Here is a 14324-nt window from a genome sequence, read left to right as displayed (position 1 = left end):
TGAATGTGAATGCAATAGAATTGCTTTTAGAGTGACTTAATATGCTATATTTCTGGAAAAAAACCTGAATAGTCAGCAGGTTAGTAGGTAAAAAAACCTACTAATATCACTAGCTAATTTAACTAATGCTAGTGATTTGCATATGCTTATATTTTTCAGATGAGTTTACCTGTGTTAAAATATTTATTGCCTCTGGAATATGTGTGAGTACAAAGAGTGTTTGTGTGTCTGTGTACAGGAATTTTCTAAAATCTACTTTGAGTGCTCAAGAAGACTTTGTCAAACTGTCGCCTTTTGGTACCTCCAGAAGATGACAGGGCTGTTGGCTGTTCAGGTCTTCTGGGTGTTCATTCCTGATACAGGTCCCCCTTGAAGATAATTCTTCAGCTTTGTATGTCATGCTTTTATTGTCACATCAAAATTAGCAGGGAAAATAGCACATCACCTTGCCAGAAGCTTGTGTGTTAATATATAATGATTTTTGAAATATGTGAGTAACCTCAATTCCAACACTTAGAATTTTCAAAATAATTACAAGTGTTCTCTTTGTACGTTTATGGGTTGGGAGTTTATCCATGGAGACAGAAAGGAGGGTGATACAAGAGTTCATCTATTTGAGGAACTGTACTGCAGGATAGTCCTGGAGAGGAAGCTAACTGAATTGGTCTGTGCTAGCCAGACAGCAGATCTGCTCCTCTCTGCCACAGTCCCTTTACTTCCCTTTGGTGTGTACCAAGCATTTGGAGAGCAGAAGCTGGCGTATCACTGATGAGTCTGAATTTGCATCTGCTGTTAGCTCAGGGTTTAAACCTACACTAGCTGCTTTGAAAACAAGGTTGCTACAGGATGTCTTCACTGTTCATGGTGGTGCACCAGGTAGAAAGGGTTGTTTGGTTTCTTCTTTGCTGTGGTTAATTCAGTAAATTAGTATTTGGGAGTGATCTCATGGGATGTACTCCTGAATCTTGGAAAGGAACCCACTTGCACAGGAACAGAGAGTCACAGTAATTTCTGCAATGTTAGAGTTGAAACTCAGATACCACAGCATTGCTGATGTTTGTTCCATAAAATAGCTTTACTAAGACAGATAAAAGTACTAACATGTGAATGGTGTATTTGTCTTTATTAAGTACAGATGACCTGTTCTGATGTGTTGAAACACTTGTATAAAGTAGGAAGATTAAGAGTAATCCCTGTCCATTTACTGATCTTTACTCAATTTTTTCCCTGACCTACTTAGAGCAAGGAAATGTAATGCCAATAGTCAGTGTCTTTGTTCCCAGGTACAGAGAGAAAGGGTTTATATATCATCTTTGGCATAATTCCTAGAAGTTTAGGATCATATTCTGATTCCGCTTTCCCGGTATAGGTCTGGATTACTTCAGTTGATTTACTTTGGAGTAATTCCAGATTTGTCCCAATCCAGCTGACTTCAAATCAGACCCCTACAATCCAGCTTTGTTTCATGTAGTTGGGTGAAGAGTTTGGATTTGTGTGGTTTAATGGGGAATGAGGTGAGGTAATGCATGTAAAAAATATTTCCTTGGAGAGGAAGTAGTTTTTCCTCATTTGTTGATAGATTAAAGCATAGATAAATTTGTTGGAATGTGTTTTAGCTCCTCATTATGGCAGAACCTACTATTTGAGAACGGGCACGATTACAGATTTTGTAGTGGAAAAATCCTGCAATTTGTTCACCTTTGGTAAAAGGATCTTAGAATTCCAAAAGACAAAATACTCTTAATTCTTTCAGTGCAAAGCATACTCTGGAATTATAGCTTGTTCTTTTTGGAAGGAGTAGTATTTTCTCTAAAAGCTTATCACTGAATTATAAATTCTTAGATACAGCTTAAGCAAAAGAATTTCGCTTTTCTCACCTATTGCTTGTCACTTACTTTGAGATACCTGCACTTGAAGAGTGGTTCCTGCTAAGTAATTTTGATGTGCAACTGATGTAGATTGTGTTTTATTTTGAAAACTTATGGATTAAAATAAATTCAATTCTGGTGAGCTTCATGTCTTCCAAAAGAATGGATTAATTTTCAGATTTAAATGTATGCTTTCTCTTCTAAGGAAAAGTCATTGTCTTTGCCTCTTTACAGGCCATAGAACCTGAGGGAAATTGCACTCTGTTATTGGCAATACTCTGGACCATCCAACTATTAGAAAAGTGTGAACTTCAAATGTAAATATTTTTTTCTTTGCCTCTGGAGAAAATTGAACAAACTTGATTCCTCTATTGAGAAATATGATTTTTTTTTCTTCCCTCTCCTCTGGCATGTTTGTTTAATGGTTCTGCCACTGACTTGCTAAGAAACTGTGTTCTGAGGCCCTCACCTTGGCTTCAGGAGATCCACTTGGCTTCCTTTACACGTGCAAAGGTCTACAGAGAATGCTATGAAGTTATCCTTAATTTTCAGTAAAGTCCTTAGGTATTGCACCTAATTGGAGGACGAACAATGCAAAGCTGCTTTTCCTTTTTTATTTTATATGTGTAATCATTCTTCTGAAAGATTTTGTCACGTAAACTGAGTTATTAGATTTGCAAGTATTTTCAGTTAAAGCTGAAAATGTCTTTTAGTTTTATTAGATTTCAAAGCCTGTTAGACCTGTTAACCTCTCAGCATTATTCAATATTTCAAATTAGTTTAGGGTTTCCAGAAACTAATCAACAGCAGCAGTAATATGTGATTACTTAGAACTCAACCTGAAGATCATTGGTCCTGGTATTCTAAAGTGTGCTGGTAATGTGGGACTACTTTTCAAAGAACTGCAGTGGTTTTGCATGCAGTTCTAGGAGGTGAGAGGTCTCCTGATCAGTGCAGTCAGTGTTGCTCTGCTGTTGGCTATGAGGAGCACAGTTGATGGCAGTGTTTCAGTCCTTGGGTGGGTGGGCTGCTCTCAGGTTTGTTTTCTATTCCTAGTGGTAGGAGAGTGTCATATTTCACAGCTTCTGGAGCACTTTCTGTAGGTGAGTATCATCTGGATTGTGTTGTATATGTGTGTAGTTCTGCTGCCTTCTGGAAGTCTCTGCCTTCCTGTATCTTTACTGGATTCCAGGTGTTTTAAGCTTTCTACCCTGCAGTTTTTACCCAGCAGGGCCTGGTGAAGACCTGAGAAAGAGGGCAGACAGGAGTGTACTGCTGACTACATATGACTCATTCAGCCTGTTCTTGATGGTCTTCTTCCCATATGTTCCTCAGATGTGGACAGCGATGATTTTGTGGGATAAATGTATTGTTCTGGCAGTGGGAAGTGGACATCTTTCCTGGAAGCTCTTCAACCCTTCTCCCAGCATGGATTTAAAGATGGGCTTATTATATGATGGGGGAGAGGCTACAAGCCCCCTAGATAAAATGGTTGTGGGGAGCAGACTGCCTGCTTCACTGCAGTCATCTGGTATGCAGCTGAGGTTCTCGGGAGAGGCGGCCAAAGGGAACAAGCTAGATGAATTGTCCTGCCATACTGCATATGGCCTGTGGGTTATAAGTTGTTCATCGTTTATACTTGCTTATGATCCTTAAGAACATTAAGATTTTGCAGTAAAACTTTAGAAAAATACTTAACAGCATGAAAAAAATCTGCTTAAGCCACAATGAACTCTCTAGTTCTTTTTACCAGCCTTTCACAAAGAGAGAGCATCTGGTGGACAGAATAGATCAGAGTCCTGAGTGCATATGCTAGTGGTTTCATTGTCATCAACAGGCATTACATTTTTGTTGATTTATTTTGTGCAGTGACTAAAACTTCATTTCCTGCTCTGTTAAGGATGTTCTACTTTGCTTGACTTGTACTAAAATGAAGTATGGTTGTTTTATCCATATAAAAGTTGAAAGCAGTTGTGTGACATGGAGTTTATGGTGGACATATCTTTTATCTACTTATGTGTATGCACGGTTCTTTTCATCTGAAATCCTCTAGTTGTTGATGATGCTAAATTTTCTGCAGTTAACTTTCCCTTCTCAGGACTGTAATCTAAAGGTCACGATATTGCAATCTATTCTTCATTTATTGCATATCAAAGAGTATTCCTCTCACAAATGTGGCTTATAAAAATGTAGTTTATTACCCATATACCAATTATTTAAGCACTTCTGTTTTCAGTCAAGTAAAATCAAGTGCATCTAGCTGTAGGAAAGTCAGAGATTCACTTCTACTGATGTCTGTATAATCCATCAACTTGAAAAAAGAATATGCTATAGCCACCCAGTCATTTTACTTCTGGCATTTTTTATGCAACCATAATTTCTCCAAAATTGTGTTTTTAGTGGTTCTTTTGTCTTGGGAAAAAAAAAAAAACAAACCCAAACAAGATACTGCATTTGGAACAGTACAGGGCAGTGTTTTTCTGCATGTCAAAGCAGGGCCCTCACATTTTTGGTCTTACTCAGTATTGAGCTGTATCTAATTGAACTGCTCCTCTCTTGAGTGTGAAGTGTAGCTTGTATGCCTGGTTCTCTTCTCTGGGCTGTGTTCCTGGATGTGTTTCCTCAGCAGCATTGCTATCGTTTCTCTCAAGTGCCTAATAAGGTCCATGAATCCCGTGATTAGAGGGCACCGCCATGAGATGTTCTTTTGGGGGAGAGAACTGGCTACACTCGGAGCTTGTGTGTCTTGTGGCCACATTTTTGTTTTCAGGTGGATGCTTTTTTGTGTGTGAAACAGCAGAGTACTTTCATCTGACAAATAAAGTTATGCTGCTTTCAGTAATGTTGGAAAACTTTATTTGAAATAGAAATAATAAAAATACAATTTTTCAGAAGTCTGAAAGTGAACTTTGATGTTTCCAATGAAATGTTTCTTTTTCCACCACTTTTCCTCTTGATCTTGTACTAAAAGCAAGTATCAAGGTTATGAGACCTCTAGAGCTTGACTCAGTGAATTGGTCTGTATGTTAGGATCCAGTGAGGGACAGACTTGCCTCAGAGCTGCCCTCTCACGAGTGCTCATCTTCCCTCTGGCTGTGCTGGATGTGGCTTGAGGTTGATGATTCTGGCCCACAGATTCTTAGTTTAGGGTGCAGTTATAAGAGGCTGACTATATTTAAAGGTAAACTGAAGTTAATTTGAAAGTAACACTCAATGTCTTTACACATTGTTAAACCAACCTCATGGTTATACTAATGCCAAGATCCTATCCTGTCCTTTCCACCAGTGGGACTGGTATGAGTTCTGTGGGTGTTGCTTGTTAATAGAAGATGGATTCTGGCTCTTCAAGTATTTTTTATGATCTGCTGACACTGGTATTTCATTTTTTTGGATTTAATAGGCTTCTGAGTTCTCCTCAGCAGAGAGCAATCTAAAGTGCTCCTTTCTCATCTTTTGTGGGAAACAACTGATAGGCAGTTTGCTAGTTCCAATATAAATGATGGCCAGTGCCACAAGGAGAGAGAAAGCTGAGAGAATTGCAGCTAGCAGTTATGAAGAGATCCCCTGCCTGTGACATTCCACTCCAGCAGAAGCATTAAGGAAGCATGGTGTGCTGGAACTGAGCTTTTCAAGTGGTGGTGTCCTTCTTTTTTCAAATTTTTCCTGTACTGCTCTGCTTCAAAACAGCAGCACATGTGTACCTGTTCCATTCTTGCCTCTTCCTTTTGCCTCATCATAAAATGATCTTAACCATTAAGTTCTCTTTTTTTCTGTCCTAGTGTTTTTGATGCCTGACCTGTGAGCTTTGCCCATCTAAAAGGTCTGGTGTATGACATTTTACATTTTATGACTGTAATATTCTTGGTTATCTTTACCCAAATAAAACTCCTGACAGTAATACTTGTGTCTTTAACATGTCACATACTGTTATTTTATAGTTTTGTTTTTTTATTTAAAAAAAAGAATCTATTGGATTTGTGCAAAAGGCTTGTGCATAACAATCTTATAGAGGTAGAAAGCAAGGACATATTTAAGTGATTGTTCTGCTCTTTTTAGTTTTCATTGCTGTTTCTAAGGAGACATGTAATGCTTTAAGTGATTGATAAAGTAGCCTCGTAAACACATGCAGGTCATAATATTGTTAAAGCTTCCTTTGTACATGATTTTTTTCATCATTGAACACTCTTGTAATGAATTCAAGTGTGGTATGATCCTGTCATTTGTGCTGACTTGATGTAACTTCTTGCACTAATCACATCTTGATATTTATTTCTTGAATATAACTTCATGTCAGTTTTACTGCTGTTACTGAGTAAGAAATGGTTTTGTTCATGCAAGGTTATCCTCTTTTTTCTTGCAATTTAAGAAACACAGGTATATTCCCAAACACATAATTTCCTTTGCTCTGGTTTTAGTTCACTGCAATCTGCAGCCTGTTCAAAAGAAAAAGGACTCAATCTGTTCTGATGCTGAAAGGCACCATGTATGTAAAAGCAAATACTGAAGTGTGGTGCTGCTTGGTTTTGATTATATACTGATTAATCAGTAAAGATTCTAGATGAGCAACACATCAGTCTTGCATGGTGTGGAGACTTTTTTTCCATTTGTTCTTGCATTACTGTTTAAGATCTTGTTTTAGCAGTGGTAGGAAAGCAGGCAGGAGGATGTGGAAGGGAGGAGATAAAGAATGCTTATTGACATGCAGGTCAGTTTGCATATTGACATAGCAGTTTGGTAGGCTACAACATTATCAAAATTATTCTCAGGAGCTCTCAGGCAGTTAAACCTATTTTCAGTTTTCTCTTCACCATGTACTTCACATCACCACTTGCTGTCATACTTGCTGTTTTGTAAGGTGCTGTTCTGCTGTCTGAGCTTATTCTTTGCCTTTCCAAACTCCCCTTCCCTGCTTCAACTACCTCTTTTGTTTAACAAAACTACAGTGCTTCAATTTCTACTTCATTTTGAATGTAGATTTATCGGAACTATTGCATAATTGATTTTTTTTTAATTAAAGGAGTGTGAGACACGCGTAGTATGAGCACGCTCCCCATCAGCCCTTGGAAACTTCTGCAGTCCTGAACCAGTTTCTATAAATATTTGCTCTATTCAGAATCCTGATCTAAACTAGGCTGAAAATTAGCATAGCAACTGATTAGAATACAAAGGTAACTTTTCCCAATTCTTATAGTAGTTAGAAATGGTTATTTCTTCAAGGGTATTGAGTTTCAAGGATTGAGAAGTATTTATCTGAAAAAATAAGTTATATAGTACTGTCTTGTTGAGTTAAATTTATGTGATAAAAATTGAAATTTGGATTCTATTTGGATGAATCTCGTACTTTTAAAAAAATTGAACACTTGCACAATTTCTTGTGGGAGTTTCAAAGTACTTTGGTTTGGTAGCAGAGATAGTGTGCATGGAGGTTTTGAGGTTCGTAATTTTCTGGCAGTAAAAATTCAAGTAATAGTCTTTATCATAGGTTTGTTTATAAATGAAATTGTTTATAAACTCTCACATGAAGAAGTTTTTAATGAATACCAGTTTATTTTAGGAAGAATTGCCTTTCCTTTACCCTCTTTGGAATGTTATTTTTGTTGTGTTTTTCTATTTATTCTTTTGGGAGCTTTAATTTCTAAAAGTTATTTCACGTGCTGTTTAAATACTCGCTGTTTTATCCAAAGCTTCTCATATATATCTATAAAACCACTTTATATTCTCACCAGAATGTTAAATATTTAAGACTGAGGTCAATACATCACTGGAATGTCATGCCATTTATGATCCATTTTATTAAGCCATTGCTTTCCTAGCTTCTTAATTAAAATCACCCCTTCCATGAGAATAAAGCTATATGCTCCATTTAACACAGAGAATGGTATTATGAGAGACTTGGACATTCTCTAACATAGAGAATTTGTAATATGAATTCAAATAAAAAATTAAATTACAATAGCTATGTAAAATGCAAACATTTTTCTCCACCATTATTTTTTTTTTTGCTATAGTCTAAGACTTGGAGAAGACAAATTATTTGCAGAAATGTACCTTGGAATTTTGTTGAAGTGAGGTTTCAGAGTGTGGTTTTGGGTGGTTTGTTTGTTTATTTAATTATTGTGTGTGTGAGGCTGCAGATATAATTTCCCCGCACATTGAGTTACGTTATCAGTAAATCAGTTCTTTTATTCCTGTGTAACAGCAGCTGAGACAATCTTCTAGCTACATGAAAGATGCTGGAAAAAGTCCCTAATGAAACTGATGAACTTATCAAGTTTTGAAACTAGTCTCTAGTCCATATAGAAATTCAGAGACAATGCTCTGGGGTTTAGAGGCTGGGTTTAGAGGCTGGGCTTAGAGGCTGTTCTATTGAAACTGGCTTCCTATTGGTGTTGGCTGTGTGGACACCTCATTTTCATTCTTGCTGGGGCCAGGCACTGCCTTTTGTAGGGCATGCAGAAGGCTGCTTGTCACTGTAGGAGATCAGCTTGGGGACAGCAGGGCTGCTGTCCTTGCTGGAGCTGCTGAGAAGTCTGCCATGTCCTTTCTCCCAAGGCTGGCCATCTCACCCCTGCTGGCCGTGGCTCTTCCCTCACCTTGTCTGTGGCACAGCAGCTTCTCCAGTTGTCAGAGTGTGTTTTGTTGCTGTGGTATTATTGCTCTTAATGAAACTCTGAAACCAGTAGTTTGCTTGGCCAAAGATTAATTTGAAAGTACTTAACTATTTTAATTCTGTACTTAATGGCATTTACACAGAATGCCATGTGGGTAGCAGGTACTTTGCGATTCTCTGGGGAGCATGGATTGCTGTAGCTGGTTTTGTTGTACTCTTATTCAAGAAAATACTGAATATCTCATAACAAGCTGCTGTTACACACTCATGGTGGTATTTTGTAATATTGCTACAATAATCCACCTGTATGGATTTCAGCAAAAGGCTTATTGAATTTAGTTTCTCCCCATTGCTGACCTGCCACCCCACTTTGGAGAATGTCCCAAACTTTGCTTGAAAGGTAACACTGGGGCAGAGTAACTCAGAAACTCAGGCTCCTTTTGCCTGAGAAACAAAGCTCCTTCCTCCAGAAATAAAGGGCAGGAGGGAGAAAAGGAAACCCCAAACCTTGCTCTCTATGTAGAGGTAACAAAGATACCTTTCCTTGCTTATCTGAAATGCTCTAACATAGCTTCTTCATTCTACTTACATTGTCACGTGGTTCTGTTATATCCAGTTGTTCCTGATGTATCTGAGCTGCTCACTGGCACCTGGTTTCTGAACATTGTGCTGTGGGATATAAAGATGGTTTAAAAGGTAGTCATCTAAATTAGTGTGGGGAAAAACCTGTTTCCAATAACTTTTATGGGTCTTGCAGTATTTAATGCATATCTAGTAATAGCTGTGTATGTAATTGTCTTTATATGATCAAAATATATTATTGGACATACTTTTACATTCAGATGCCAAATTAAAATTTACATTGTCAAATGTGGGTGAGATTTCTTTTTCCATTTAATAATGCTGGAACTAAGATCTATCACTGTGTACGGTTCCACTTGGTATTTTGTAGTTGATTGAAGTATTGCTGCAAGATGTTAATGGGAATTTTCTCATGCCCTTGGTTTGGCTGTTGTTCAGAGACCAGTTTTCATAACTTCTTCCAAACTATTTCAGTAAACTTACATATGTATCATAAGCTACTTGGTAAATTCCAATCCCTTTAAAACCCTATAGAGAGACAACCACACATTTGAGTTTTACACAGCAAAAGAGATATATCAGAGAATATGGGCAATGTCTACTGCTTTTTTTTTTTTTTCTTTCTTAGATTAAGCCAAGGGATTGGCCATGCTGTGGCTTGCACTCTTTGAAGACTGTATTTTTTTTTTGCATTAAAGATGCTGTTTTTAAAAAGTACTTTGCGTTTTTGTTTCTACCATTTTGCTTTCATTTTCCTTTGCATTTTGTCATCCTTGTGGTATCTCACTTTTATTTCTAATCATCTGCTAGTTTTTTGGCTATTTTTTGGGTACTACTCAGTAGTCAATATTAGAATAAATAATTATGGAAAAAGCTTCCTACCATCCTGGATGAGTAGGGTTTTATCACCAGCAGGAGCTTTTTCATCATCTCATCTGGTTTTCTTACAGGAAGATGTCTATAAATTGAACTAATTTTTCCTAATCTAAAGGGCTACCTAAACCTTTAGATTAGACACATTTCCTCTGTGGGCTAAAATATGGCACCCAAAAAATTAATCTGGTACCTAAAAGCATTTCTTGGGTAGACTTATGAAGCATTTTTCTAAAACTTGTTCTGGATGTTTGTGGGCTAAGCAGCCCTAGGAAACGGAACATCTCCTTGCATATTTGGAAGTACAAGAGAAAACTTCCTCATGTTGATTTTATGATTCTCTTTGATGTATACACTGCCACGGGGCTGGTGCTCTGGGCAGCAGGGGAACAACGCGAAACTTTAATGTGGAAGGCAAAAATAGTGTACTTCCCACTTTTCCCTCCTGACGTGAGGAAAGGGAGGAAGATTTTGTATTCCAAACTTAGCCCAGAGGTTGGAACACCTAACACCTTAATTTGACAGTTTTAACAGTAGTAAAGTTAGGGAAAGACTCAACTGGACTAGTGGTCTGTGGCTGGTGTATACTTTGAGATATTAGTTAAGATGAGTTATATATCTTTTGATTGTATGAATATGGGTGAATGTGGCTGGGTGGACTTAGCAAAACAGAGTGTATTAAACCAAGTGTAGTATTTGCATAGGAGCAGTGAGGGACAGAATAAAGGGAGTGGAGACCAGAAAGAGGTGATGAATACACTGGTGCTGTTCAGGTCCTCTGGCATGTGATATGCACCATCTATTTCTGCATATTTGTTTCCTCAGAGCTGTGTGGAACATGCCCAGTTTTTAGGCTCAAAAAGCAGCTCTTGGAGTTTTTGTTTCATTCAACTGAAAAAACCCTCTACTTTTCGGTGCTTTATCTTTATTTCCTGCAGTTTTGTCCTCCATGCTGCTGATGCAGCAGTCAGCAAAAAATCCTTCTGGAGGCCCTCAGTTTTTGGGACTTCTGAAGTTGAGTTTAGAGGTGGTTAATATATTTTTGTGAGTATTTATTCTTGTTCAAAAAACTTGAAATGTGCAGGTGTTCTGTGTAAAGAGAAATGTTCTTCTCATCTTTGGTCATTTTCCGTCTGGGGGAGGACCCAAACTATTGCCAGGATTTACTCTCTGTGGTTGTTTTCTGCAGCTGTAAATCAGAATTGATAACGTGCAGTAGCTTGAAACTAGGTGATTCCCAGCCTTTCCTATGTGTCCACTTTAGCCTTCAAGATCTTTTCTGATTCTAGGAATGTGTAAATAATGAAAATGGTTGCTGTCTGTAAATGTGATGAGGGAGTCTTGATATGACCCCTTGAAAATTTGTGCTGTGCACATCAATCAGAGGTAACTGATGTGATGTTATCAGTGATTTACATTGATCAAAATTCTCAACAAATGAAAAGCTGCTATGTTTATCTTTAGCAGCTAATTGCAGTGCAAAGCTTTTGTTCTAGGAAAAAAAAAAACAAACACCCAAACCACTTGGCCCTATCATGGAGAAACTAAGAAATGTGTTTAGTCTTTTCTGTCGCTTCATGCCTATTAGATTTGGAGGGATTTTGTGCATGGAGCATAAGAAATCTTCAGTCTGATACAAGAAGAATGTATTATTGAAATATGTTTTGGTTCTGATTGACCTAAAATGATGTAGTGGTGAAGATGGCTTGCATTTTAAAGAAAAATCTAAGCTGTGCTTGGTTTTCTAAATCAAGCAATTCTTACTTAATAGATGTGTTTTTAATTGTATGTTTTCCCTTTATTAGACCAAAAAACCTGAAATATCTGTATAGTTCAAAAAAACCTTTCAGGAAGTTTAAAAACCTTATCAAGAAAATAGCAGGAAAATGTTTCATGTTGAAGTGTGAGTTTGAGTGGAGGGAAAAAACAATGCAGGTAAAGATCAGTAATTTACTGGGTTAATTATGAAAGGTTGTGGATGTTGGTTGCAGTAGTAACAGACATAATTTTTCTCCCTGACCTAAAGCATATAACATGCAAAATTTTTGATTAAATACAAAGTTTTTTCTCTATCTAAGTAGAACACTGTAAGTCACGTGGACAAATGTCACTTATTTAATATTTCTCACCAAAACCATTCATACAGTATTTTGCAAAGTTGATTACAGGAACACATATTGCTTGTAAAAAATGTGCTGTATTTGGGATCTCCGTGTTCCTTATCTAAAATTGATTTGCATACTGGATCTAGGGGGAAATCTGTAGTATGAATTTTGTCCATCGAGATAGTTATGGGACATTTTGTTCATGAAAGAAGTTCTGAAACAATGATATGTTATGTTATGACATATGTTATGTTATGATATGTTATGACATAATAGATAATGATATTAGATTAGGCTAAAGTTTATAAATATGTAAGTATACAGACAAAAACTCACATGTAGCTGTGTGTTGGTTTAGCTATAAGCATGTCAACATATACTGTGGGTAAATGCTCATCATGTATATAAATACATTTCTTATTTATATACATGATGAGCATTGCCAAAACACCTTAATGAAATAGTATTTTCTGAAAGTAATTAAGGACTGTAATATAGTGCATTTTCAAATAGGAGCAGAAGGTTTATGATGGGCAAGTGTGCACATAATGTGATTATAGTTCAACCACAAGAGAAGAGTAGAAGTGAAAGTATCCTTGGGTTAAATGTTAACATATTAAGTTTTAATTGCAGAAGACACTTTGGTAAGCCTGCATCTGTATATCTGTATGAAGTACTCATAACTTAAATTTGTAGATAAGTTTGGCTTTGACATTTATGTTGTAAAACTTATAAGGAGTTAAATGATGGTACTGTGACTAGGGTTTTTTATTTTTGTCATCTAGAGTTTTTATGAAAATTGTAAAATTATACATACAATTGATAACTTTAAAATACCCTGTGTCATGATTTGGCATGAACCTTTGGCTTCATAACAGAATAAATATTTTTTCTTAATCTATGTTGTTACTAACTTATTTTTCAAAGAGCTATTGGACCCCACAGGTCCACAGGTTGTCTATCTCCTATTGCATCTTTTTTTTTTTAGCCACCACATTGAAATTACAAGTCTTTAATTGTATTTTAAATTATTTTTATATGGTTTTTTTTCTGCTTAAACTGTATTTTTTTTGTTATAATGCTTGTTGGAGTATGGAATAGCTTAAAAAAAGAATACATATGGGTAAAAAACTGCTTTTCATCATTTGGTACAAGTATTTACCCACATATAAGTATGCCTATGTGCTTCCACAGAGGAAGCAGGATTAGGATGACATTCCAACTGCCACATGGTGTTTCCAGAAACAGAGAAAGTCACAATGTAGGGAGCACAGTCAATATATTTAAAAACATGGATATTTAGATATCCTTTTGTGGCTGTGTTAAGACTCATATCAATAAGATGCACTACCACAATCATGTCCTGTGGTAACTTCCTTCATATGCAGTATATTGTTTCTTTGAACCTTTTATTACTGCTTACAATCTGATTTTGAGACTCACACACACAAAAAGGACTATTCAGGCACTCAATGTTTCAATATTTGTTCAGTGTGAAGTGGAGGTGTGTGGTTCTTTGCATCCTGCGCTCTTTGCCAGGAAATTTGGAAATAAAAGTGTTCAGTCCTGTTAACTATATGAAAGCTAGATGCATTTTTTTCTTATAAAGTACAAAACAAATACTTAATCTCTTTGTTCAATGAATTATGAACTTGGTCTCCTCCCACATCAGTAAGTCTTAAGAACTATGGCAAGATTTCAGAATAAAGCATGACTGAAAGTGATGTGTTTTAGAGCCTTATGTTTCCAGTACACTTTAGAAATCTGTGTGTTTCAATACTTTTTGTTGAACAAGCATAGTTTTTAAAACAATATTTGAATATTTATTTTAATGGTATGTAAGACACGTTCAGAAGTGATAGTTACAGTTTGCAACTTTGTTCAGTTTACTTTGTGAGATATGGGATAAAGATTTGGTCTGCAGGCTGTTTGAGGGAGAAGGAGAAAGAAGAGAATAGTGAGGAGACCTCCTGGATAGAACAAATGGAGGGTGTCTGTCTGTGTGTGGTGGATTCAGGAGGGAAAGGACCATGGTCTGTGCCACGGGAGGGTGCCACAGCATGAATGTCATCCCTGGGCAATTGCCATGGGTGGATGATCCTCGATTGTCCTTGTCCTTAAATTATTGGTATTATTTAATGTTTACAGAAAGACTTACTTATAAAGTGAGGGATTTGCCTTCTGACTAATGAAATTATCTGTTGCTCTTCAGGACTGCAGATAAAAAGCATCAGTCAAGAAAAGCTTTCTTTCAGTTTGACACAAATGCAATTACATTTACATGAA

The 14324-nt window shown here is 36.8% G+C and overlaps 1 protein-coding gene and 2 long non-coding RNA genes across 19 annotated transcripts in view; all 3 read left to right on the top strand.

Annotated features, from left to right (window-relative positions):
- Positions 1-14324, top strand: part of VPS13B (vacuolar protein sorting 13 homolog B) — a 434621-nt gene that overhangs the window by 18802 nt on the left and 401495 nt on the right. The window lies entirely within an intron of this gene.
- On the top strand, positions 2025-4762 carry LOC139587319 (uncharacterized). The gene is made up of 2 exons (XR_011678369.1): positions 2025-2971; positions 3086-4762. It is a non-coding gene; the product is annotated as an uncharacterized lncRNA (long non-coding RNA).
- LOC139587320 (uncharacterized) lies at positions 5700-12935 on the top strand. Its single transcript, XR_011678370.1, has 2 exons — positions 5700-6351; positions 9095-12935. It is a non-coding gene; the product is annotated as an uncharacterized lncRNA (long non-coding RNA).

This window comes from Agelaius tricolor, unplaced genomic scaffold, assembly GCF_023055355.1.
Source record: "Agelaius tricolor isolate 1412-34295 unplaced genomic scaffold, bAgeTri1.0.p SCAF_2, whole genome shotgun sequence".
NCBI classification, from domain to species: Eukaryota; Metazoa; Chordata; class Aves; order Passeriformes; family Icteridae; genus Agelaius; species Agelaius tricolor.
The sequence above is the reverse complement of the archived record's forward strand: the minus strand, read 5'-3'. Positions and strand labels throughout refer to the sequence as shown.